Source organism: Carassius gibelio, chromosome A11, assembly GCF_023724105.1.
Source record: "Carassius gibelio isolate Cgi1373 ecotype wild population from Czech Republic chromosome A11, carGib1.2-hapl.c, whole genome shotgun sequence".
Lineage (NCBI taxonomy): Eukaryota > Metazoa > Chordata > Actinopteri > Cypriniformes > Cyprinidae > Carassius > Carassius gibelio.
In genome coordinates, this window is record NC_068381.1 from 12111704 (window position 1) to 12135137 (window position 23434).

At 36.6% G+C, this 23434-nt stretch overlaps 1 long non-coding RNA gene across 1 annotated transcript; it reads right to left on the reverse strand.

Annotated features, from left to right (window-relative positions):
- Positions 1-14385: 14385 nt before the first annotated feature.
- On the reverse strand, positions 14386-23118 carry LOC128021909 (uncharacterized). Its single transcript, XR_008185809.1, has 4 exons — positions 22743-23118; positions 16806-16867; positions 14891-15152; positions 14386-14794 (listed from the first exon to the last, which is right to left on the reverse strand). It is a non-coding gene; the product is annotated as an uncharacterized LOC128021909 (long non-coding RNA).
- Between the last annotated feature and the right edge of the window lie 316 nt (positions 23119-23434).

A 23434-nucleotide genomic window follows, 5' to 3' on the forward strand; every position in this document is an offset into this window, starting at 1 on the left:
TGAAATGTGATGACAAAGCTGAATTTTCAGCAGCCATTACTCCAGTCCTTATTGTCAGTGCTGATTTTGGTGCTGAAGGAACATTTCCTCATATTAACAATGTTGAAAACAGTTTGCGCAAATGAATATCTTTATGGAAACTATGATACGCTTAGATGAATATAAATATGAAATATATAAATATAAATATATAGATCAAATATAATATGATTTATTGAAATATGTTGTAACATTATGCTGGTAATGTCTTTACTGTCACTTTTGATCAATTTAATGTGTTCTTGCTAAACACAAGTATTAATTTCTATAATAATAATAAACATTTGTATGGTGAGAGAGAGAGAGAGAGAGAGAGAGAGATTTGAATACAGAATAAATACAAATCATATTATACTGCAACATTGCATTAGAATATTTTATGCATATTTTATGAAAAATAAAAAGGATCTTGCAATTTTACAATAAGCAGTTCTATGCTCCGGGTGTGTGTTCACAGTGTGTGTGTGTGTGTGTTCACTGCTCTGTGTGTGTGCACTTTGGATGGGTTAAATGCAGAGCACAAATTCTCAGTATGGGTCACCATACTTTTGTATGAATGTCACATCATTTTCACTTTCACTTTTAACTCAGTGAAAGCGTCAGATGGCAAGTTATTGAAATTTTCCTAATTGGCAATTGCATTGTAAATAATAAAAAAAAAAAACACACGCTCAAGTAAAGTGAGGTTGTAGTACTTCAAAAATCCCCCTAGTTCTGTTCAAATAGATGTATATTAACCTATGCTGCAGGTCCTGGGTAAAAACACAGCAAATTACAAATTACCTGCCTGATTATGGCTGACCCCAAATATCCTACAGGCATGAATATTCATTACGAAATATATCCCAGTCTCAAAAAATTATTAATTTCTTCCTTCTCTATCTCCTCTCACTCTCTCCGTCTCTTTTCTCGTCTGGGTGGACTGTGAATAAGAATGATTAATGAAAATCTCACACATACAAATTCATCATTCTCAGGGAGCCGGAATGGTAATAAGGATCCAATTAAAGACACAGTGGGAAAAGAGCAGTGGGGGCTTTAGATTCACACTGCACTCCGACTGCAGCGAGGGCAAGGGAGATAAAGAAGCAGAATCACTTAGTTTGGCACAATATCCTCCAGTGTCTGTTGAAATGCGTTTTTATGATGCACAACTATTTATGTTTTAAATTCTTGTAAGTAAAAAAACGGAAGATGACATTAGTCAGTTCTTTTTTACGAGTGGTGAGAATATGACACCTTTGACATCTTCCGCTCTGCTCCTTTTCCACTCTCTCTGTTCTGTTTACCGAGGCCTAAATCATGTTTTTGGTTGCTTTGCACCCCTGCCTGTCCGCACACCACTTAATTTCATGTTCGGTTGGATTCTAAGATGGCTCATCCGCCAGCCAAATATTTGTTGTGAGTCTGCGGGGTAATCTGGGGCTGAGTACATACACTTATCTTTGAAGCCGCCACCGGAAAAGAAGGACACTGGAGTCATGGAGGACAGGAGGTTGTGTGCATGCTGAACCTATAGTGATAACAGCATTTGGGTAAATCCTCTGCACTGCCAATACTGCTTCAGCCATAAGGCATCAGGGCTGAATTCACTCTTTGAGACCACTTTAAAATGAAACTCAGCGTATGCAATGGGATGCTGGTACAGTGGTGCTGTGATAGACCATATATACAGCTTATATAAACAGCTTTCAGCCTTCTTTTCCAGCTAAGCAGAAACAGGATATTAGGAATTTGACTAATTGTGTTAATGATGCTCATGATAATAATTTTTATATCACTATTTAAATTGAATTTGTGAATGAACAGAGTAAAAACAAAAAAGTATGTTGAATGAGACAAATTAACATTTGTTCTTTTGCGTGTCTTTTTCTGCCACACACAATAACTTTGCCTTTGCTAATTAACAATTAGCAAAGACTCAGTGGCTAATTGTGTTATTCCTCATAATTAAGGGGCTAATTACTAGAATATCAGTTTAGATTTCATTACTAAGTGTTTTGGTAATTCCCAGTGAGAATAAGTTACCATTTTCCAACGCTTTCCCTGTCTGTTCTTTTGACGGGTTTTCCTTACCTTGTTCCCTTTGGATAAAAAAGGAGAGGGAGAGGAAATATGTCAATAAAAATGAATGAGAGAGGTGTTTGTTATCACAGTTATCATAGACTGCAAAGCTTAATGATTAATGAACGCCTCTAGCTCTGGGCCTCCAATTAGTTATTTTTTTTGTGCTAAAAAAAAAGAGAGGAGAGCCACTAGCATTTTGTCATCTGTTGGAGAAGATTAATCTGTGATGTTTGGTTTCCACTAATACTGCAACATCCAGTGTAATTCTATGCATGTATATGTGTGAAACCTGTACTGCCAATCTCTCCAATTGACCACGAATGGGTGCCATTGGTTTAAACATGGTCCGGTCCACGTGAAATGAGCAAATTGGCAACAGCCTACAATTCCTCTAGCACTTTGATTTTCATTCTAACTGTCTGACTCCTTCAAACCGCTGCCAAAATACAATAGGACAGGGTATAATATATATAATTACACCCACTTACATTAGCCATTATGCCAGTGAAGCATTCCTTGGAAAATGACACACGACCTGTCAAGACTTCATTCACGCCATTAATAAGCATCATTAGTGTCTAGTTTGAATACCTCTCTTGCACATTGCAGTCATTTCAACATGTCATATATTTTAATTTGAGGCCAAAAATAGCTGTGTGGATATTATGCACTCTCACTGCTAGTCTCTGTGATCTCTTAATGGCCAGGAAGTTCAGAGTCTGACCTTGGATTTGCTCTCATTGGAATGAAAAATTCTTGGCCCTCAAGAACTGTCCGCTGAAAATGGGCCAGTGTGTGTCCTTGTTGTTGTTTATGCATTCACTCGAACCGATCAAAAATGTTTTGCATCAAATCATTAACTCACTTTTGAGGAATGCCTGTGGGAATTGATACAGTTAGACTGAAGAGAAAAAATGAGATTTCATAAATCCTCCCTTGAGCTGGATCTCAATTCTGGTTCTTTCTTTCTCTTGAAATATCTCCATCCAGCATCCCTGTCCCCCAAAAGTGGCTCCGCTGCCCCTGATGACGAACTGATGAAAGGAAACATCTCCATGTTGCTGGAGCACAACTGAATCTCCCATAGGTACTGCTGAAAAATAAAGACAATAACTCATCCTTTGATCTGAGTAAGTCATTAACTTCACTATGCCTTGTTTACTGCCTTTGACAAAAGCAGCTTAAGGGGCTAATTAATTGTAAAAGTGCTGCACAATGGTTAATTAGCCGCCGTCTGTTGTCAGTGATGTACCTTGGCTGACTTCTGTTGAGGCCTCTCCATCGTCTTCCTTCCCGCGCTCCTCCCCCGGTTCATGATGTAATGAGGGGTGCCATTTTTCATTTGGGCCATGAGTGTTTTAGCAGCTAAGCCCATGGGAGGTCAGAGGATCAGCGAGGTCCCCTTTAGAGAACTCTGATGTGTCATGTACACGCAGAGCATTTGAACTTCAGGGGTAAATGGATTCACATATGCAGTAATTGATTGGCAGTACTGCTGTTGTGCACTTAAAATCCAGACTACATAGTTGTCGTGATGTTCCAAGAGTGCATTTGTGATAATTTAAAGGGTCTTTAACAGGCCCATTACTGGCCACCAATAATAATTATTTAAAGGGGTCATATGATGCTTTTTCAAAGATCGTTATTTTGTGTTTTTGGTGTAAAAGAATATGTTGACATGCTTTAATGTTCAAAAAACACATTATTATTCAAATACTGTACATTATTGTAGGTCCTCTATGCCCCGCCTCTCTCAAACGTGTCCCTCCTTCCGTCAAGCACAGTCTGCTCTGATTGGCCAGCTGACCCAGTGCATTGTGATTGGCCGAACACCGCAAGCACTCATCTGAAATGTAACGGCCCTTTCCATAATTGTGAGCTTCATCTTTCAAAATAAGTGTAAAGACAGTAAATAATGTCCTTAGTTCAAGTCCGAAAGGGGAACAGAGTCACGTGACAGACACAGTGATGAAACTTTAATGTGTTTGCAGTACACAAGCCACAGACGATTAAGACAGCTGACTCCGATGTGTGACTGTCTCTCTCTCTCTCTCTCTCTCTCTCTCACGCGCATGCACGCACGCGCACACACACACACAAACACACACACAACGTGCAAAACTCCAAAGTCAGTAGCAAATACTCATACTAATAACAAATCATACTTACTGTAGCTGATTCAGAAACACCAGATTGTCATAGAAAAGTCAGAATTACCACCTCAACTATGTTCACAAAATGGTCGTCCACATAATGGTCGTCCTTCATCTACTTTCAGGTACTTTCAAGGCAAAATAAAGTGCTTTTGCTTTCGTCTAAATACACACAGCATCTCCCTGACATGACTGCTTCAACACTTACTGCGGTTACTGAAACCACGCCTTCTTTCCATGTGTGAACATTTGCGTGTTTGAATGAGCCATTTCAGGGGGGCGTTGCAGAGTCTTAACTTTGATAAAGAATATCTCTTTGGTTTTGTGACTTAGTCTTTACAACTTTACAGATCTTCTTTATCACCAAGAGCTTGTAACACTCCAAAGAGAAAGGAAAAATGTAAATCGCATCATTTGACCCCTTTAATTTCAAAATAATTAAAACATTAAATATCTAATAAAAATTGAAAAGTACATTTCAAAATAAAATAAATGGAGTGAATAAATGTTTTCCTTTTTAAAATGAAATTAGGATTATTTTAATTTAATTAAAATTTAAACATGACATACAAGTATTGAAAATTCAATTTAAGATTTCAATCATTTTATTATTATTTTAATAATTCAAATTTCAATTTCAATTTACAAATATTTGACAAATTAGTGAATATTTGAAAATTATATTAATTGCTTTGCAGTGTGAGTATCAATATATGTAAATACATGAATAGGCATGATATTATAATTTTTTTTGTTTTATTTTTTACACTGTGTAGCAGGTGGTCCTTGCTTCATCTGTCTGGAATGTGGCCTACAAAAGATTGAAGACCCCTGATTTAAACTCTGTTTTGCCTATGTACTAATGATTTTGCAGCTAGCTTAAAAAAAAGGTTGGTGCTTACAAAGTGCATTCTGCCAGCCTCCTTCAACTCTGAATGAGGACCAATTAAGGTATAAATGAGACTTATCACCTCCCAGCATGCCCTTGTCCTGCCCTACAGCACATACTGGTTACCACTCATTGTGGAGATCTCATATCTTTCATTAACCCCCCCTAAAGTGCTTTTGTTTGTAGAGGAGCCATCTATAAACAGACATTAGTATGCGTATTTACCAGGTAAGGTCCAATATGTGTAATGAAAGGTGTGTGTTTGCGACTGTGCATACATGTTTTTCCCCTTTATATTTTTATGCTTCTTAACTTGTACATACAAAAATTGAAAATAAGATTTCTTGGAAATCAGTATTGAAACTGTCTGTAACTTGAGAACCTCAAATATGCCTCTTCCTCCTAATTAGAAGGAAATAAAATATCATCTCCAAGACAAACACCTCATGACCTTTGAAAGCCACCCGAGAGAAGTGTATTTTCATCTGCTTTTGAGGGTGGTTGAGACCACAATGAAAGTACACTCATCCGTCTTCTGCTTCTGCAGTCTTGAATGCCATTTATTCAACAAAAAAATAATAATAATAGATAATGTGTATTCAGTTTGATGTGAACTCTGTTTGTTAGTTAAAGGTTGCAGAAGGTCACAACAACTTTAAATATTGCCCAGAGAGTTGCTGTTTCTCCAGCTGCCATTTTGTTGAGAGTTTTAGTGTTTTTCACAGGAATATCATGAGTGATACTGGACAGAGCAGGTTTTTATGAGGCAGTGGCAACATTTTTAGCTACTTGTTATGTAATTTAAAAAATATATTATAATAATTCAGAACAAACAACAGAAAACCTGACTTAGGAGAGCAGAAAAATAATACATTCTTTGCTGTTATTCAACAGCTCCAAACTTTGGTTAAAATAATAAATAAATATATCCATTGGTAACCTTAACTGTCTTGTTTACAATGGAAAGCATGCATTTACATTTATATTCAAACTTTCCAACAGAGCTTGTCGTATTTTATTGTTTATTTGTCATTATTGTTTATAAAATGTATTTACCTTTAGGGTCACATTCGCAGTAAGGAAACATAATAATAATAATAGTAATAATAATAATAATACAATTAATTATTATACTGTATTTGTATTCAATTTAAATCTAATTATATATTTAAAAAAAAAATCTTCCTGTGAATTGTATTTACAACATACTCACATAAATCACATAAAAAGTCACATAAATAGTAATATGGCTTATTTTCAGTTTGTTCCACTATATTTAAAGCTGTGTCTAATCCTAATAATTACAACTTTATAATTTAATGCACACTTTCTCAGATCTTTGCTTTGCCCAGATCTCTTTATGTGTGTGTGTGTGTATGGGATGGAGGAGGATGGGGTGCGGTGGGGATGTCTAAGAAAAAAATAAAAAATTACTTATGAATGTGAAAAAGCAGTCGACAGCCAATTTTTCCCCCTTGTGACATATTTCTCCCATTACAGAAAATTAAATGTATTCAATTAGGCCACTAATCTCATGGCTTTCTACTCCACAGTCACATTAGCTGAGGTGTCATGAAATTTCAGTTTTATATTGTTTACAATGTTTATGTTTTTGTGCTATGTATCTCATTACATGTCATTTTAGATAGATCGATAGATAGATAGATAGATAGATAGATAGATAGATAGATAGATCAGGATATGAGGAGCATTCATTTTGAACTCCAAGGTCAAGGAGCTGCTGCTGATTATCTGAAATTAATCAAAGCCCTGAGGGCAATTTTCATATTCAGTTTTGGATATTACGATCTGACAGGATCTTGATGATAAGGGTGCGAGCGAGTCACACGTTTACCTCACGACTGAAAATAAAATTGATGTTATCATCTTATTTTAAAGCTTTAATCATTGATGTAATTGAAAGAAATGCTACAGTAGGCGCCACACACCATGTCTTTTGATTCACCACATATACGACCATTCAGACTGTGTATGTGTGTGTGCAGTGTTGCAGGAGTTAAACTGAGTGGATAAGAGGGGTCCTCCACGTCGTCTCCGCACCGGGGGGCCTGACGCACCCACCACACGCTTCCCATCTCCTTCAGCTCTCCTCTAGTGCTGCCGTGATTGGCAGAGATGTTAAGTGCCATTTGACACCTAAGAGGGTGAAAATTTGTGTGAGTGGGCAGTAATGAATTGGAGACGTCTACGCAATTAAAATCACTGTTAATTTCTCCAGGGAGATGGGGGGCCCCCTCTGAGCCCATGAATCATAGGACAGGAGGAGGGATGGAAAGACTGAAGGATGAGTAACTGGCTTTCCTGAAGGAGAGAAAAGAGGGCCCCACTGCACCTCTCCCGTTGGCAGCCGTTAAGCATATTTGATTAAGAACTCGCTTGATTTTTTTTGTTCTGCTTCTCATTTGGTGGAAATGACTGTACTTTGGTTATCATCAGCATTTGGATATGATTGCAACACTTGTGATGTTCTAATCAGCGTTCACTGACACTGATTGAGATATGCATTGTTTCAGAGGGAAGGAAGGAACCCCTCTCGGTCTCACGCCAGAAACTTCACTTGGTTTCTTTCCTCACAAAAGTTGCAGGAAGATGCTTGTCGCTCTTGTTTCCTGGCAGATGATCCGAGAAGTGTCAAACAGGGTAACATAATAAACTGGGAAAGCATTCAGTTCACACAGCGGACGGGTGTTTTCGTTTGCACGCAACACTTTCCACATTTTCTTTGGTGTGTTCTTCTTGATCCGTTCCCGATGACACAACAAACTTGTTTTACGACACATTTGGTTTTCTTTCAACCTCAATATTGTCACCCAACTGGTGAAATCATTTATGAGTATAAATGTAATTTCTGTCAGAGTTCAAGGCAATTAATAAAGCCTGCCAAAGTCTTTCCTTCTTTGACAAACAAAGTGTTCTCTGAGGAGTGAGGAGATCCAAACAGCCTCTGACTGACCTTGGCGAGCCCTGAACAGCCTTGCTGCTGATCAGAGTGTCACCAGACTCGGGTGTTCTCTGACCGCCATGTGTTTAAATTGCCTCCCACTGGCATTCAAATTACAGCTCCTATCTCATCTGCTGAGATCTGGCATTACAGCAAGTCCACCATCTCCCTTAACACACACACACACACACACGCACGCACCATCCAAGCACATAATGAGGCAAAGTCATCTCCTTCTGAATCCCCACTGGGTGTACCTGTGAAGTGTAAGGCCCAGATGCGCTATTTTCAGATCTCGCTCTTTTAATTTATTTCCATGATTTGGTGATAATAATAATAATTGTGCTGTAGGTGCTGCATTCAAATTAGCTGACACTTCCTCAGGTGTTATCGTTCAGCCATCGCATCCAAAAGTGCCTGTCGCGTGCCTTCACTTCTTCATCTCTCGCCGCGCGTTGACACAAAAGCAGCCGAAGCAGTTCTCCTTCATTTTCCTTTCCCTTTTTTTCAGCTTATTCAAATCAGGTGTTTGAAAACTAACCTTGTTTGAATTGTAATGCTGCAACGCAGGGTTTACAATTTACTGATACAGCGGGATAATATGAAGCGGAGCGGGTCTGAATTTGAAATGAATTAAATTTCTGCTTGTCTGTATTCTAATCACAATGTTACATGATAGCTTACAAGAGTGTCTTTGAGACCGTTTCTAACTAAATAAATTTGATTTTGAAAGGGTGTGTTTGGCAGATTGGCTTCTGAATATTTTTACCGCCAGCCAGGTGCAGTCGTGGATAAAGTACCTAGTTTATTGCACATAATAGGATGCAAAGATTGCAAAATATACATGAATTCTATTTAACAGAGTGAAGCAATATCACAAGGACTCCCGCCCGCACGGAGATGGCATTTACCCAGCATTCAGATGGCCCATGACGCCCACACATGGCAAAGATGAATCAGTATGCTAAAGAGGGAGCTGACATGTACACGTGATACATTTTACCCCCAATCTTTGTGAATTACTTATATTTTTTGTGCAATTGGAACTGCAAAAAATTGTCATTTTTGACATTTCATTTTAGATCTTTATTTACTTTATTTACATTCCTTCTGAAATTATTTTATTTTTATTCATATTCCTACAGTTGCCATTTTAAGATTTCTTCCATTCATTTCCTCTAAGTGGTCCTTTTCCTTTATACTATCTCAAGCTGAATCTTAATTGGTAACAGCAGAAAAAAGTTAAAAAAAAAAAAAAAAGTTAAGAGGCAAATGTCTCAGCAATCAGTGACAAGAGAACATTGTTCATCGATTCTGAGAAAGCCAAAATGTGGATTCTGTAGATTGTCTGCTTAAAGCCTCCAGATGTGTCCTCAGCAGTGACATGTTGTTAAACATACGTCCTGATGACCATCTCTGTTCAGGTCTCAAGTTTCCCAGTCTAAGGACAAAACTCAGACTTAGCAAGTTCACACTGAAACGTCCTCTTTGGCTGCCATGGACTGCCATATGTATCAGCTTGTTTTTCAGGCCAGCTGTGCTCGTAATCATCTGATGGAGCTCATTATGAGCTGTAATCAGAGGTGCCTGTATCCTCTAAGAGAGAAATAGCAATAAAATAAGCAGAAAACTGTGGGATACTCCAAAGCCCCAGGCACTAGTTTCTCACACAGAAACATTACGTCTTACATGAATGTGGGCAAACAACCTCTTTGCAATGCAAATAATGTTCACATATATTTTCTCGGGCTCTCTGGTCAATGACCAATTAATGACAGTCTCACTCTGTTAATATGCATGTGACAGGTCCACTGATGCACATGAGGTGCTTTATCACCTTCACATAATGCAGAATCATACAGTAGCAGGCTGCACAAATTTAAACACACACACAAACATATATATATATACATACACATATATATACATACACATATATATACACATACACATATATATACATACACATATATATACATACATATATATAGAATATAAATTATTTTTATTATATATTTTTTATAATTAGTATTTATTTTATTATATATTACATTATTCATTTTAAAAAGGATCAACGTTTATGAGCTTGTTTATGTAGTACTATAATTCTATTTTACTTAATCCCCAAATGACAAATATTAATAAGCCTTGATACTTTCTATTGAAGTCCCAAGTGAGCTTTCGATACAAAGCCCCTATCAGAATGATCAAAGACGGCACAAAGAGGGAAAAAACTGTCCTAGCTAACATTGTTTTTTCCTCATCCCAGTGCACACGTTGAAAACATCAACCAAAAATATTAAAAATAAATAAAAATAAGAGATAGAAATTACATGATAGTATCAGGTTTGGGACCAGTGCACTGTCTCTTTAAGATAAAATATTCTATCTTCCACATCATAATTATCTCCTTAATGTAGAAATATTAGCATATCTTCAAATCTTATTATCTGAGAAACTGCCTCATTAAGTTGCCTGCCTCCCCTTGTGCCCACCTTGCTTGCCATTGTCCATATTTCATCAGTGATCCCATACAGCTTGGGGCTGCTCTGATTGGCAAGAGCCATATGCCTTATAACATGTCTCTATAGGGACTCGGAGTGGGCCGAAATACGCCAGCAGAGCTCTGTTTCTGACAGCAAGATGATCGTCTTTAATTTCACGTGCCTTTGCTTCTGCAACTGAGCAGCCTTACTGCCTCTTCTCTCCTGCCTCCTGCCCTCGCTCCATCTCTCATCTGTCCTTCACGTCCGAGCATGAAGGGGATGCCAGTCAGAAAGAAATTTGCTCCGCTGCAAACGAGGGTCACGTCACAGAGTCGGGCAAAGTCCGAAGGTGGGACTGTCTGGGGAGGCAATCTGATATTTGCCTGCAGCCGTTTGTGTAGATGTGTGAATATTCAAATGTACCTTGTTTGTATGAGTGTCATTCAGTGATGTGTCTCTCCTTCATGTTGGTCTCTTCAGGGTGGTCGCAAAAAATTCACATGCACAACATGTTGAATGAGCATGCTATATCAGGGGATTTTTAACGCCAAGGAATTTTTGACTCTAAAAAGTACTATGTACTATGTAATATAACAGAAACAACAATTTTAAGTTAAAGTTTTAATGACTTAATGACATAATGGATTTATATTTGTGTTGCAATAAATCAAATTGTTAAAATATATAATTTTTTGGCAGACCACTATTTGAAAACCCCTGTCCCACAGAGTACCCCCAGCCCAGACCACCCCACCCCACCCCCCAGTCAATGGCAGTGATTCTCTTGTCTATCAGAAATAACCATGGACAGAGCACAAATCCCTGTTTGGAATTAAGAGTTAATTGTCAAATAGAAGGGTCCCGCAGCGTCCTAAGCCTGAATTGTACCAATGCATACATTCACAGAAATTATTTAAATGATTACCACCACAAATTACACATTACCTCTTTCAGATATTAATGAGATGCATTGGAATATCTCTAACAGCTTAATCTGTGAAATTTAAGCCACGAAATGAAATCTGACACCCATGGATTCATAATAAAATAATGTCTTTTTTTCCCAGGCGATGGCCGAGCTTGCAGCTTTAGGTGAGATCTGAGACAGTCTGGAGGAAGTATGGATCACGTTCACGGAAAGTGTTGACAAGTCGCCACTTCGGTGAGTAGAAAGAGACCGGTGAAGAGGATAACTCTCACCATCCTTCACTCAGCCTTGAACAGAATGAGAATGACGATGAGATATAATTGTGGTCCGACACTGGCATCCTATCAAATGGATCGGTGGACTTGAGACTCAGATGTTAATTGAATCTATTGCTCAGTTAAATGATTTCACTACTGTGTTTTAAATAGGTAGCCTCCAGCTTTGGTAATGTTCTGCTCCACAGCGTGTTGGTAAAAGAGCGCTCATTTAAATCCAGATTGATTTGCATAATGATAATTTTGCATTCTTGCATAATGAAACCCTTTTCCTCGAATGACTTAACGCAACATCTACAGCATCAAATGATCTGCTTTAATCTAAATTTCACTTATACAGGTGAACATGTGAAGCGTTCCACTGACTCATAATGATTCATTTAAAATCAAATAGCATTAATCACGGAAATCTGAATCATTAAAGCAATAACAAAGAAAAGAAAAAAATAATAAATTCAGCTATCTAGTAAAGCTCTGGATCTAAAGTGTCAATGATAGAATTAGATTGTTTTTTTTTTTGTTGTTTTTTTTTTTACCATGGCTGTGAAGTCCTAAAAGAAAAGAAAAAAGTGAATAAAATAATGAGCGAATAAATAATTGTAACAAAATTGAATGAACTATCCCTTTAATTGTGTATGCTAATTAAATGCAAAAAAAAAATGCATTTAATGTAGTGAACTGAAAATAGCATGATGCCGGATGTTTTGAAGAAACTGCTCTCTGTAACAGTGAGTTTAACTTTATGAGTGTGTGTGGGAAGGCGGCGAGGGCAGATGTTGTGTTCATTTTGGAGCATGTGTGGGGCAGGTTGGTTGAGTCCTGATATGCTTAACAGGCAATTTACAAAGGTCAGGTCCTATGGATCAAACCGTTCAGTAAATTGCACCTTCAAGCTCATAAATGAGAAACAATCATCTTGCTAAAGGTCACACCGCTAGCACTGTGGATTACAATAATAAAGTAAGCCGCCCTGCTCTCCACTAATTTACACTCAAGGAACTCAGGAACACTGGCTAAAGAACATCTCTTTTCTTTCTTTTCTCCCTCTTTGTCTCTTTCTTGTTCTGCTTCTTTTCGGTTTTTGTAATTCCAACCACAGATGAAAATTCTCCCTTAAGAATGTTCATTATTTTTCACCACCATAAATATTGATTATTTCACATAGTTACGTTGCAGATAATTTTACATTCCAAAGGTCTGAAACCACATCCTGAGAAGAATTTTAATTTAAACCTGAAAATAAAGTATTAAGTATTGTATTATTATAAAAGGTGCAAATTAAATATTTATTAAATAATAATTTAAGAGATGTATTGTCAGGTTTAATTACAGTTTGAGAATTTTGAAAAATGCAAAACGAAACGTCACGACAAAATTGAAGAAATATTGATTTTAGCTGTTTATAGGTTTATATTAATGTTTCAGGAAAAGTTGTGACAAAATATAGAAATATTCATTTTAATTGTTTATTTTTCAGGTTTAAAGTTAAGATTTTGAAATATTCAAAAAGAAAAGTTATGACAAAATTAAGTAACATTTAAAGAATTTTTTTCTTAAAAAAAAATCATATTTAAAACATTGTTTTAGGATTTAGAAAGATCCAAAGTTATGACAAATATTTATTTTATTTAAAGTTTAGACATAAAAATGCTAAATATTTAAGATTTGATTCATTCTGTTCTATTTAAGATTTGATGAACTGTACAAACCAAAACCAACTAGCCAAAAAAAAAAGGGTTACTTATTTTCAAGGACTGATAGTTGTAAAAAGTTGTAATTCTTTAATGTGAGTTTTAATGATTTATTCAGTTAATTTCAGTTAGATTGCAGTAAGTCCATGAGAGCGTACATTTACCGCTGGACTGTGCCAAGTGTCCGATTACATTTGACACCTCATTAGCAAGTACCTATAAAGACTGGCCATGACATCACCTCATCACCGCACCTGATCAACCTTCATCCACATTGGATGTGAGCTTAAGTGTTGAACTAGATGAACTTACGCTTGCTCGGTTTAATAATAATACATGTCGCCATGCACTAAAGCTACAAAAGAGATCCTAAAACAGCTCTTACATTAAAAATGATCCTGAATGTGTCCTCATGGGTGCCAAATCCAACATATAACATGCTACTCTTCTGAAACTGAAACTGGGGACGGTTGAGAATAGGGACAATCTGGGGACAGACTGGCAGCCTAATTAAGCCTGCGGAAAGATGCCCGGGGTCAGCCAATTACAGCCTCATCTATATGCGTCTGTTAGCAAGGGTTCTCCAGGGAGTCAGGAGGATGGGAACACTGAACTGATGTGAGGTCAGGTTTTTTTGTATTTTTTATTTATCTTACTACTGGTTTCATTTTTAAAATTGTATTTTTCCACTTTTCTATTTTCACTATGTTGGTGTACTTTTTTGTTGTTGTTTCTTTAGACTGATGTTAGGCTTTATTTAATTTTTGTTTATTTTTCCTGTTTTAATTGTATTTTTTCCCACTTACTATATGGCTTCAGAAATCTTTTGGACCATATTTATAAGCCTCATTCATTGTAATTGCACTGAAAAGAGTGACCAGCACATTCTTCAAAATATCTCCTTTTTTGTTGTTGTTTCACGGAAGAAAGCAAGTCGCATCGACTCCGAACAACATGAGATTGAGTAAATGACGAAATTAAAATGTTAAGGACATTCCTTAATGCATTGCTCTGGAGCTACATACGCTAGTTCTGAATCAGTGATGAAGGGTGACGTTTTGGCGTAAAGATCTCACCGAGCTACGTTTTACTCCTCTGTCAAGGCTAATGTCTCCGTCAGTGAGACACTAATGACAGATTGGACTAATCACAGCTTTCTTCCATGTGACTGAAGTCTCCTGAACCGCTGTTTTAGCAACACTAATTTCTCCACTGATACTTTTTCACTCTCTCTTTTTCCCGTTCTCCTTTTAAACGGACGCAAAATGATTCTGTTAGTGTATCCGCCAGCATTCTCTATTCACCTGTCAAATGACTGAAAATTCCAAATTGCTTCATCTTTCAGTGCCTCTGGAAGCTATTTGTACAAATGCTGTGAGAGAAAAGAGACGATTGCTTACAGTGTGCGCTCATCAGGGGGTGACACACAGACAATAGGTTTTGCTGTGGGGTAATTGCAGCCCGTTGGGGTGTCAGTCTGCCCAACAGAGGCCTGCTCGAGCGCCAAAGGCATCTCGCTGCCATCGATGAACCAATAAACCTCCACTCCCTGGTGGATGAAGTGCCTTATGGACAACAGGGGGCAGTATTGAGTCACAGTAGTTTCTTCTGTTTGTGTGGTCGTAAGACACAGACGATGTTGGCAGGGGTCCAGGAGCTGGACTGAAACAGATTAATTACACTTTTTCAATTAATGTTCTAATGACGAACTGTTGTGTATTCTGCCGATGAGCATGTATAATCTGTGTGTCGAGGGATAGGATAGGGGAGATAAAAGCAAGAGAAGAAATAATATCATAATACACCTGACTGAGGTAAATAGAGCCAGATGGACAAGTCTGCCTTGACCACTGACCGCATGCATCTGTACATAAAAAAACAGCACAGAAATGTCCTTCAGTCCGTAAATGTCCAGGGTGCCACCCTTTTGTACCTAATTAAACAATGAGGCATGTAATATAGCATGTGTCTTCTCACATTGACAGTCTGTTATGAGAAGCATCTGGTAGTTCGAACAGTGGTCAAGCATTGATTTGAATTTTTTTTAGGAAACTAACAATGGTCACTTCCTCCATCGAAACCTCCCATCATTGTGAGTAAAAAATAAAATAAAATAAAAACACAGTCGAGATTTCTCTTGAAAGCAAACAAAAACATTTAGCAGTGACTTTGAAAATTAAATAGCAAAAACCACAGACTCATGTCTAATTTTGTCAGGAAAATTCAGTAATCATTTATCCAACATTATGGAGAGATAATTATTAGTTGTGATTTTGATTGGTTTATTAAATAAAATAAAAAATGAACCTAGTTTTAACCCTAAAATAATAAATATTTTTTAATCATAATTTATAAGTATTATTTTTATTATATAATTTAATTAAGAATTATGTTTCCTTGCACTTTCTTTAAAAACCCATCCTACACTTTGGCAAATTATAGCAAAGTTTTTAAAATGTGTGTTTTTGCCACATTAAATGTCCCTTTGTGGACATCTAGGTAGCCTTGACCACTGACCGCATGCATCTGTACATAAAAAACAGCACAGAAATGTCCTTCAGTCCGTAAATGTCGAATAATAACTCTGATGAATGGGGATACCATACTAAGGGATTTTATTAATATTTATGCATAATAATTAATGATATATGTACAATACCATTCAAAAGTTTGGGGTTGGTAAGATATTTTAATGTTTTTAGAAGATTTTTCTTATTTCTTATTTGATAAAAAAAAAAAATACATTAAATGATGGTAATATTGTGAAATGTTATTACAGTTTAAAACAACTGTTTTTTTTATTTATTTTAATATACTTTAAAATGCGATTTATTCCCGTGAAGGCAAAGCTGAATTTTCAGCACCCATTACTTTAGTCCTCTGCATCACATGATCCTTCAAAAATCATTCTGATATGCTGATTTGGTGATCAATAATTTTTTTATTCTTATTATCAATGTTGAAAACAGTTGTGCTGCCTAATATTTGTATGCAAACATTATATATTTAGTATTCTAAATAAAATAATAAAATATTTTTTCTTGTAACAATGTAATAGTATTAATAGTACTGTTAACTATGTCACATTTAATGCATTTAAAAAAAACTAAAAAAATACCAACCCCATACTTTTGAACATTAGTGTGTGTGTACACTAAAGGCACATAACAGACTAAGAGTTTTTGATCACTCCTTACATCAAATAATTAATAGTATTAAATGTCTTAAAAAGGTCATTTTAAGCTCTGGTCACATAAATGTTGCAATATCACACCAATAGAGATTTTCATTTTAAGACAGTAGCATTATTAGTACCTCAGATTCTGGAAACTGCTTTTAAAACATTGTAGCTGTTGAGCTTGTTCTGTCCTCAGACACTAAGGGAAGAAAAAAAAAATCTGTTTTTAATTCCACAGACACTTAACATGAGTCTTATTCTCACTTTAGCTAATCAGGGCAAATGATTTCATTACACACAGATTTTAAGATAATAGGAATTCAAAGTGTGCTAAATTAAAACACGCTCTCCATCCATGTGCTACGCAACGGTACTGGAGGAGAATAAAATATTAGGACTGAGGACTAGGCTTCTGTCCATTATATCATCTCCAGCCTATTCATAAGGGAGAGAGAAGGAGCAAAAGAGTGAGAGAAGAAAGAAAGAAAGAAAGAAAGAAAGATAGAGAGGTAAGTCCCTTACTGCCTTGTGACTAAAGACCTGAATTCAACTTCCCATTACAGTGTTAAAAAATTTAAAGAGAGAGAGAAACGAACACACTTTTTAATTAAAAAGGATCCTAATAATCCACATCATATTATACACCATAGATTCATCGGTCAATTTAATAACATGGAGTCTTTTGGATCTTAATATCTTTGGAAACAGGTTTCCTTCATAACTGAGGGGCTTTGTTAATTACACACAGGGCCTAATGATTTTGAATATTCAGTGGCTCGCGATGTTTTGATAAATGGGCTTCCACTAAGATTTATTCCTAATTATCTCATTTGTCTTTCTCCATTACTTTTTATAGCTTAAATTTATGAAGTCATTAAGACGTTAGTGGCCCTGATAATGATTAGGAGAAAGAATTGTATGAAAGTGAATTATATGAAAATGATTATGGCTAAAGGAGTCTTTAAAATGAAGCCGGCGAGGAAGTTGTGTGGGCTTTGTTTAAAGGTGCAGGGTGCTGTTCAATCATGCAACCCCTGGCACGGCCATCGTTCGCCCGGACGCAGGCGGAAATAACGGTGATTAAAATGTCTTTTTGTCACTGTTCACCCCTCTCTCTCTCTCTCGCTCCTTCTGTTCTGATTCATCCCTTAAAGTGTGCTGGTGCTGACGGTAGCAATATTCTCAGTGGGACCCGAGATGAGATCGCGCTCTGAAAAAAGGGGCTATTTTTAAAAGGGCCCTTTATACTTTCACATTTGTTTAATTTCAGCCCGTCTTTGAAGATAAAATGAAACACATAAATACAGGCCATTACATCCACATTTGAGCTCCTTTATTATTATTACATTTTTACTGGTTTTCATCTTCCAAACCGACAACCAGGCAGAAACGTGGTCTTTATTACTTTTTCCCCTCTCTCCCTTTCATAACGGATTTCCACCCTTTTGTACCTAATTAAACAATGAGGCATGTAATATAGCATGTGTCTTCTCACATTGACAGTCTGTTATGAGAAGCATCTGGCAGTTCGAACATTGGTCATGCATTGATTTTAATTTTTTTAGGAAACTAACAATGGTCACTTCCTCCATCGAAACCTCCATCATTGAGAGTAAAAAATTAAATAAATAAAAAACACAGTCGAGATTTCTCTTGAAAGCAAACAAAAACATTTAGCAGTGACTTTGAAAATTAAATAGCAAAAACCACAGACTCATGTCTAATTTTGTCAGGAAAATTCAGTAATCATTTATCCAACATTATGGAGAGATAATTATTAGTCGTGATTTTGATTGGTTTATTAAATAAAATAAAAAATGAACCTAGTTTTAACCCTAAAATAATAAATATTTTTTAATCATAATTTATAAGTATTATTTTTATTATATAATTTAATGAAGAATTATGTTTCCTTGCACTTTCTTTAAAAACCCATCCTACACTTTGGTAAATTATAGCAAAGTTTTTAAAATGTGTGTTTTTGCCACATTAAATGTCCCTTTGTGGACATCTAGGTAGATTTTCGAGTGAAATAAGCAAATAAATAAATAAATAAAAACAAAAGACAAAAATTTATATAAAACAAAAATGGTGGTGGTTGCTTTATGTAAAAATATGTATATCTAAAATATATATATGTGCTCATCAAGATGAGCTAAGGTTTTTATAACAGTGAGGATGAGGTGCAAGAGAACGACATGATTTTCTGTCCATAGAGAGACTCTCCAGATGGGAGGTGAACTCAACGCTCGCTCATCTGTCCTTCTCTCATTCTCTCTCCCGCCTGCTTCTTTCTCTCTACAGAGAAAGACAGATCTGTAGAGGTTGTGTAAGCCCCTGGTTAATTAATTATTTAATTATCTAATCAAGCAGATGAAGAGCATCTCCCTACACTAGTGTTAATTATGAAACAGCTGGGGCAGTGCGCTGAAAGAATATTGAAACAGGGCTTGCCAACCTTTAGTTTTTCATCTCCCTCATGCAGTCTCTCTCCCATCTTTGCTTCTCTATTCTGCGTTCAATATTTCCCCCAGCAGGAGGAGCAGTATCTCTGCTTGTGGGCGATCAGAATGGCACTTTGGGTGGAAACTTCCAAAGGTTTAGAAATCTCATAGATTTAGTAGGTGAGAGTTTAGGGTTTAGATTCAGAAGAGGTTCCAATGAGAATGTCTGTTTATCAAGCCATATGGGTCATATCAACAACACACTTTTAAAGGGATAGTCCACTCAAAAAAATAAATAAATAAAAATAATAATCGGTCATCTTTTACACACCCTCATGCCATTCCAAAATACAAAATCCAGAATACCGGTATCTAAAAACTCTGGTTCTTAATCTACATTCTGTTTAGAATGACATGATGAGTAAATGACAAAGTTTTCAGATGGATTGTCCTTTTAAAAGTGTAGTTGAAAAATGAAGCTCATTCAGAGGCTTTTAGTTTTTTTATTTTATGAAGCTACTTTTTAATAATACTATGTATTAGTATTTTCATTCATCTCAGCAGAAGTAGCTCAGAAGTTGGAAGTATTCGATTCGAAATCTCACTTTTTGCTCAGAGGTGTTATATTTTTCATTAATATGAGAGCTGATCTTATCTTCTAGCTTAAATTTGAATTTCATCACTGTAACCAAATGTATAGGTTGATTAGCTTAATATATATTTTTAAATTTTTTACTTTTGTTTTTTGGCCACAAATAGGCCTGTGTTGCAAAGTTTTGGGAATGACATGCACATATTTATGCAGAAATATGATAACCATAGCAGGACAAAATATTTGCAGAGTCAAAGGGTGGAGCTTGACACCCAGCCACACCCTAAACCTACAGGTGGAACTGGACTACAGTAGCCCAACCACAACCCATTAAGTCCAGATAAGGGGATGTGGGTGTCATTTGGCTCTGGAGTGAGCACTACTTGATACAAAGGGGAACTGAAAGGAAGGAGGCAAAGACAAAAATACAAATTTATGTAGTCAATTAAAATGAGGTCTTAAAAGCTACATGCATATTAATTATAAATTAGTAATATTTGTATTTTAACATTTTAATACAACTGTGTTATAATACTGACTGAAATACAAAGCATTAAATTTAACAAGAGATAACGTAGAAAAGGATTTAAAATAATTCTCAAAATGTATGGGGAAATATTTTGAGCTTGCCTCAGATAAAGGCTAAATTATTAAATTCAACTCCAACCATCTGAAAAAAATCTGAGCCAGAGAAGTGGGTCGCTACAGCTTCACCAGCCATCCACAACCCAGCTCCACACAGGATGACACGATCACCCCCAAAAACCAACACTCCCACTACTCCTACTACGGGCTTCAAATATATTTCAGTACAGACTTCAGCTACAACCAAAGACAAGAAACAGCTCCAAACACCACCTTCCCAGCATCCAGTAATTCAAAAGAGCAAGATAAATAAATGCAAGTTAGTGGGGTTGACTATATTTAAGTCATTGGCATTTTATTTCATAATTATTTAAACCTGTTTTGATAGTGATACATTAGATATGGGAATGCAGGATATAATATGTGGTGTGGTGCAAGATTGGTCCCTATAAACTCTACACCAGGAACTTGATGGATCTGACTCCAGAAAGAATGTTGCAGAGTAAGGTAAGTATGAATTATCTAAATCATCAAGGGCTACGGATGGAGTCTGTTAAACTGTTTTTGTTTCAGTTCTCGTAATCCAGTAGATTACTTTGTTTTTGAATTAATTAATTTTCTGGGCACTCGAAGTTCTTTACATAGAAGGGGGTAATCTCCCCAACCATCACCAGTGGTTGTGAATGCTTACTTGCATAATCTTGCAAGCCAATTGAACTCATCAGGAGTCATGGCCTATTTAACTGATTCCTATCAAATGACAGCCAGTTGGAAAGGTAGCCAGTGAGGCTTGAAAAGGGTATTTGCACTTAAATAAAAAAAAACAAAAAAAAGTACTGTTGTGTGCGGGGTGTGTGTGTGGTTAAGCATTTTCACCACTTTAACTTTTTTAAGTAGACCTTTGTAATAACTGACTACATGCATGTGAATTGACACAAAATTGTAGACATGAGTAGATGGTCATGTGATGTAATAAGTTGTAATGATCTGATTATTCCTTACCTTACCCAAAAGGTGCCATAATATCAATATATATTAACTCTTTTGGTAAAAGTGATTCAACAATCATGCAATTCAAAGATGTGACAAGGTGATATCCCCTGATGAGGATTCATTTTCTATTATGTAACAAGCTACTGAGAGGTGTACTTTTCTGTTCTGTAGATCTTTTATGAGGCTGAAGGGGTCTTCACATTTTAAGGTGCCACAATATTGTTCATCCCACCCAGCAAGATTCCACATCCATGTCCAAAAAAATTATAGTTCGTAATTAGTAATTTGATTTAAAGTTAATTTATAAGAGCTTGATTTATGAATACAATTATTTTCACATCAGCTAGCACAAGCACTTCTTATAAAGGAAGGAATGGATTTTCCAGCTGATGTTTGAAGGATTGTGGAGATGCGGAAAAATAAACTTTTAAGAGAAACTGGTAAGTATACGCTTCTTACACTGTTTCCTTGCCTGTTGTGAAGCTTTTGTGAACCACTTTTCAAGCATTATGTAAATAAATGTCACATTCTCATGACTATCCACATTGACAAACCATTCAGACCTTGAGTAGCTGCTCTTCTGAAACATGCCATTGCATAACTTTTTTTGTTGTTTTGTGCTTATCTCCTTAGATTGAAAGTACGGACCGTGGAAAATGGTACCACTGGGACTGTGAGCAGACTTTCCACATCTGGAAGATAATATTGCTTTGTATGCATGGAAAAAGAAATGTGTGTATTCATATTTTCTTTAGTGTATTTGGTGTTTTAGTTTTTGCATACTTTTGATAATTTAATCTAACCTGTAACCAGGGGAAAACTTTTTTTTTCTTTTTCTTTTTTCTACCAATCTCAGAAAATGTGCAGAGGTCCTGCACCTGCAGACTTCAATCAATTATCTCTCACCCAAACAAATATGTTGCCTTTTTTAAATGTAGCTTCAGAAACAATACAGATTATCTGATAAATTTGTAGATCACTGGGACATTGGGTTGTGCAACACAGAGGCATAGATATGTAGATGCCCTTTTAGCAGCAATTTCTATGGACCACTACACATAAGACGTCCGCCATATTGGTTGCCTGTATGCCAACAAGAACCAAAACTCCATCTGTGACAAAAATGGGAAAAAAAAAAACCTTTGAAGAAACCAGGCCCAGTCGGGCGGCCAGTTCTCCTCTGGTCAAACGAAACCAGCGTGGTCTTGTGCCAATGGTCATTGAGGTAATAAGGTATTCACAGGGGATCTGTCTCTAGGTCTCATCTAGTTGACATAGTCTCCACTAAAATTCTGGGCTGTAGAGGTCATCTCTAGGTGCTGATCCACCACCTGGGCTGGATAAGGACTGTATGTCTGTAACCCTAGTTGCACAATCTTACCTGTGAAAGTTTATGGTTCTTAAAGAATTTAAAATATCCGAGGCTGCGCAATATTTCTTCAATGTGAATGTAATCTCACGTGCTTCTGATCAACGACGTCAGCAGCAAAAGACAGGAGGAGAGGATTCGTGATGATGAGAAGACGGATCAAGAGAAGGTTCACACGGTTGACGATCTCAGCAAAGTCCATCACTCGACAACGCTATCCGGCTGCGGGAAAGTCTTTGATCATCTCCGGTTTCAATTAAGGTCGCTGGCCGCTAGCTTATCAGCAAAGTCTATGCAAAACACTAACCACTAAATCAGCGACAGCGGCTAACTTAAACTTATGTCTGTCGTGACGGATGAGTTTTTCACTCAAACAAACAGAACTATCACCACTAATTACTTGTATATGTGTTCGAGTTCACTTTCTTTTCAGGTGCATTACATTAACAGTAACCGTCTTTTTCCTCCGCTCACGTTCGTCTCACTGACGTCTGTCTCTCACTTCCTTCTTACCCTTGACCTCTCCAGTGATTGGTTCATACACAAAACTTTCAGAAATAAAATAAATTCACAAAACATTTGTGTAACTCTTTCTTATTATTTTCACAGGCATCTTTTAAACATTTTTCACATATATTATTACCCAACAAGTATTTAACATTTTAAATGCTGTATACCGTAAATGAACATTACACCATATGTATTTCTCTCATTGAGCAGAATCAACATTTATTTGCTGATCAAATAATTGGAACCTTTTTTAACCTTAAACTATGAAATTAA